The sequence below is a fragment of the Alternaria metachromatica genome (genome assembly GCF_023757995.1).
Source record: "Alternaria metachromatica strain BMP 0045 chromosome Unknown scaffold_107, whole genome shotgun sequence".
NCBI lineage: Eukaryota > Fungi > Ascomycota > Dothideomycetes > Pleosporales > Pleosporaceae > Alternaria > Alternaria metachromatica.
Genome location: NW_026055598.1, coordinates 1 through 4,200, shown reverse-complemented (window position 1 = coordinate 4,200; position 4,200 = coordinate 1). Strand labels below are relative to the sequence as shown.

Here is a 4,200-nt window from a genome sequence, read left to right as displayed (position 1 = left end):
AAAAAAATAAATTAAAATATGTAAATTTTATAGAATAATACGTTATTATACTATTTATGGGTAATAAGAGTCGAACTTATATGAATTAATTTCACCCCGTCCTAAGCGGGACCTGTCTACCGATTTCAGCATACCCATTTTTAATACTGTTTGTTTATTTTTTTTTTATTAAAAAAAAAATAAACAAACAGAAAAAAAAGAAACTATCCCCTTTTATTTTTTTTCGACATAATTTCTATGAAATTATTAGAAAAAAAAATTAGGGGATGCCCTCAGGTATCCCCTGCTTTTTTTTTTTATTTATATAAATTAAAAAAAAAGCTGGGGATCCCTTCGGGATAGCAATAAACATTAGAGCAAAAGAAAATTAAGGAAAATAAGTTAATTCACCCTAAATGTATAATACTATATAAAATAGCTAAATACACCTTAAATAACCTAAATTTAGTAGTATTTTCATTCATCATAAAAATTAAATAATTAGTAAGCTGTATACCGTTTTTAATTTATCTTTTATAATAAACGAATACTACTGTTTAAATAATATGCTCGAGATAAGATTTGAACTTATAACCTAAACATCTTAAGAGTTCCGCTCTATAGTAAGTATTTGTGTTTCTACTTAAAAAATGTAGATAATAAACAAAGCCGATAAATTTACTAAATGTAAAAATAAGCTATTGCCTGAGATAAGATTCGAACTTATAACCTAAGCATCTTCAAAGCTCCGCTCGGCCAATTGAGCTTCTCAAGCTTTTTTTTTTAATTATATATCTGTTTAAATATAACGTACCACTTTTCTTATAACTACGTATGGATCATTCACTTATGTTAAAAAATCTAGCTGCTTCAGAATTAGATCTAAAACTTTTTACTTCTCCGTTTATAGTATCTATACTATCCACAGCTAAAGCAGTTTTTGAATTAAGTATCCTATTTGCTCTTGAAATTTCACTATGTTTTTTACCAAAAAAAGGATGTTTTTCTTTGGTGTTATTGATACTCATAATACTTTTTGTTTTTTCTGAATGTGTAAATCCTAAAGACGAACCTGCTATTTTTAAGATGTTATATGAAGGACTTAGTTTATCAATATAATACTGCTCTCTAGTAATAAGCTCTTCTTTTTCACAATACTCTAAAATGTCCAATGTAAAAGCGTTGTATCCAGCCAATGTTTTAATAAAGAAGAATATATTTTAGATTTACTCTTCTAACTAAGCATATAATTAGTATTAAGATAATACAGAAATCTTCTAGTTAAATTGGTTGAGCTTCCCACATAAGATTTTTTACTATGTACATTAGTTCACCTGTATATACCTGATTTTCCTCTATTTTCATTTAAAATCTTATCCCTATCAGAAATCACATCCAAATAAGTTATAACTGGTACTGTATTTAGTACGTATACCTCTAACATAAATAAACTACTTTCTCCCTTTTGAAATAGTTTCTTTTTTTTCAATGAAAAAAAATAAACAAACAGTAAAGAGAGACACCCATAAACCATATCTATATTAAAAATAGTAAGTAAAGCACCGGATATAGATAAGAGACAAAAACCTAATGTACGTCAACCCTCCATTGATAAGGTTGAAGGTAGTAAAACATGAAAGCAGGATAGTAACATCTTTTTAAGGACAAAAAGGTTAAACCCGCCTCCGGAGATTTTTACTATGTTTATTCTTCTTTTCATTAGTTTAATAAAGAGTTGCACTTTATTTACAATAAAAATCAAATTGTAATTTCACTAGTCCCGGCCCCCCCCCTGTAAAGGGGGGGGGGAGGGTCCGAGCCTTGCCCCAAGGCGTGGACAAGTCCCCGCCCAGCCCCCGTACAGGGTTAAAAAAATTTTACATCCTAAAGGATGTAAACATTTTTTTAGGGGGCTAGTTTAAACTTTCAATTTTAATAAAGAGCTTCTCGAGCCTAGTCTCTTTAAACATTAATGGAGATATTAGGACTCGATCCTAAAATAACGATATGCAAAATCGCAGTTTTACCAATTAAACTATATCCCCTTAAGTTAATACATAAAAATAACTTATAAAGTAAGCCCAAGCGGGGTTTGAACCCGCGCATTTAACAGTGAAAATGTTACGTCTTAACCACTTGACTATTGGGCCTTAGATTTTATATAAATGCTTAAAACCGCAAAATATAAGAGTAAAAAAAAACAGTATTTAAATACTATGTAAAAGTAACAATATATTTATTTCCCTATAAGGCCAGAATGATTTGAACACTCATCTGAGCTGTTATGAGCAGCTTGCTTTACCTATTAAGCTATAGCCTTTAACTATGCGGACAAAGGACTTGCACCTCTATTTACTGGTCATGAGCCAGGTATGTTACTATTACATCAATCCGCGTTCATATTTGCCAGTAATTTTTTTTTTACACATATCCTATGTAAAAAAAAATTTTACAACCCCTTTTTCTTCTTACTTTTTTGTTTGATATATCCTATATATAAAAAAAAAGGTTAAAAGAGACTGGAGGGCTAATTTTTTTTTTATCTCAATGGTTTATTGCTATAGTTTCTTTTTTTTTCGTTTGGACCCCCTCTCCAGCTTTTTTTTTTATTTATATAAATAAAAAAAGCAGAAGAGAGGGGGGGGGGTTATGAAAAAAAAAAATAAACAAACAGAAAAAAAAGAAACGAAAAAAAAGTTAAGCAAAAGAAAAACAAACAACCGCAAGCTTATGGGGAAGGAAAATATCTAAATAGCCCAGTACGAGAATTGCACTCATATCTTCCGATTACAAAACGGGTGCATTACTATTATGCAAACCAGGCTAAATAAAGTATTTTTAATGATAAGTATGTTATTTAGTTAATGATAAAAATTAGTACTTTATACCTAAGAACATCAAAGCCCTTTCAGCCAAAGCCTATAACCCCTTAACCATGTTGTTAGAACTAGAGTTAACTGTTGCTACTATTCTAGCACTAACCCTATGAAAAATGGGATTCGTAATGTTATACTACGTTTCTAAGAGTATCCTAAGGTAAGCTTCGTGCCTAGATGCATTCAGCACTTATCTTAACTAACATAGCTTTCCTGCCATGCCTATACTATGTATAAATACTTGAGTATAAAAGTATTACCCTCTATAGCTCAAATAGGTAATAGATTCACATTGAATCTATCTATATTACTCTCCTTCTTCTGTAGTTACCCATTAACTAGTTAGTAAGGAGAACCTATTCTTGCCGTAATTTATCTGGTTAATATTAAGCGCATAAACAACAGGTAAACCATAGGTTACCATACCCAACTCCTTTCGTACGAAGGGGCTATCCTTATTTTACTCCAATTTCCTCTAGAAGATAGAAACCATACTGTCTCACGACGTATTTAACCCAGCTCGTGTAGCTCTTTAATCGACGAACAGTCGTACCCTTCATGATTCCTGCATTCATGTGGATGAGCTAAGCCGACATCGAGGTGCCAAACTGCGCACTCAATTTGTACTCTCTGGCGCAATTAGCCTGTTATCCCCAGCGTAGCTTTTTCAATAATACAAGACCTTTCCTTACTGCGTCTTGCGGTCTTTATGCCCTGCTTACGCAACTGATAGACGTGTATGTCAAACAGTAAAGCAAGATTAAGCCATTAAACTTTGGAAGTATATATCAACATCATTTCTTATACAGATATTCTGTAAAAAAAATAACTAATAGTGTTATAATTACATCTTGTTTTACCATTAGATAGTAATTATTAATACTATATATACACCTATTTTCCACATAGGTAAAATCTTACTTATATTAAATTGTTTTAGTTCTAACTTAAATAGAAATATAACTGAATTAGTTATAGATACCATTTTTTTTCTTAACAAAAAAAAATGGTAAATATAAAAAATAACAAACTAAATATAGTAATTAAAAAATTAAAATATACAAGGCAATTATTTAATAAAAGCCCTATATAATTTGCGTATAGCATATTACAAAAATAAATTTGGATACTCCCAGGTACTCTTTATGGGATCTGTGCCCCGCATAAACCATCTGCTAGCCATTGTCTCCTGAGCTTGATATAATCTCCCTCCTTTTATGGATTACATTCAGACGTCAGTTACACAAATGTAACCTATTCTACTGATATAACAACCAGAGTAAAGGTGTTTCAATTTTGTCGCTCAACTACCTTATTCCCTAAAACCTGTTAAATTATACCCTAT

General features: G+C 31.0%; 5 non-coding genes across 5 annotated transcripts; all 5 read right to left on the bottom strand.

Moving 5' to 3' along the window:
- Positions 1-681: 681 nt before the first annotated feature.
- Positions 682-754, bottom strand: J4E83_011105. Its single transcript has one exon. It is a non-coding gene; the product is annotated as a tRNA-Phe (tRNA).
- A 1,198-nt stretch (positions 755-1,952) lies between these two features.
- Positions 1,953-2,024, bottom strand: J4E83_011104. The gene has a single exon. It is a non-coding gene; the product is annotated as a tRNA-Ala (tRNA).
- Positions 2,025-2,056: 32 nt separating this feature from the next.
- On the bottom strand, positions 2,057-2,129 carry J4E83_011103. Its single transcript has one exon. It is a non-coding gene; the product is annotated as a tRNA-Glu (tRNA).
- Positions 2,130-2,226: 97 nt separating this feature from the next.
- J4E83_011102 lies at positions 2,227-2,299 on the bottom strand. The gene has a single exon. It is a non-coding gene; the product is annotated as a tRNA-Met (tRNA).
- Positions 2,300-2,732: 433 nt separating this feature from the next.
- On the bottom strand, positions 2,733-2,803 carry J4E83_011101. The gene has a single exon. It is a non-coding gene; the product is annotated as a tRNA-Thr (tRNA).
- Positions 2,804-4,200: the final 1,397 nt, after the last annotated feature.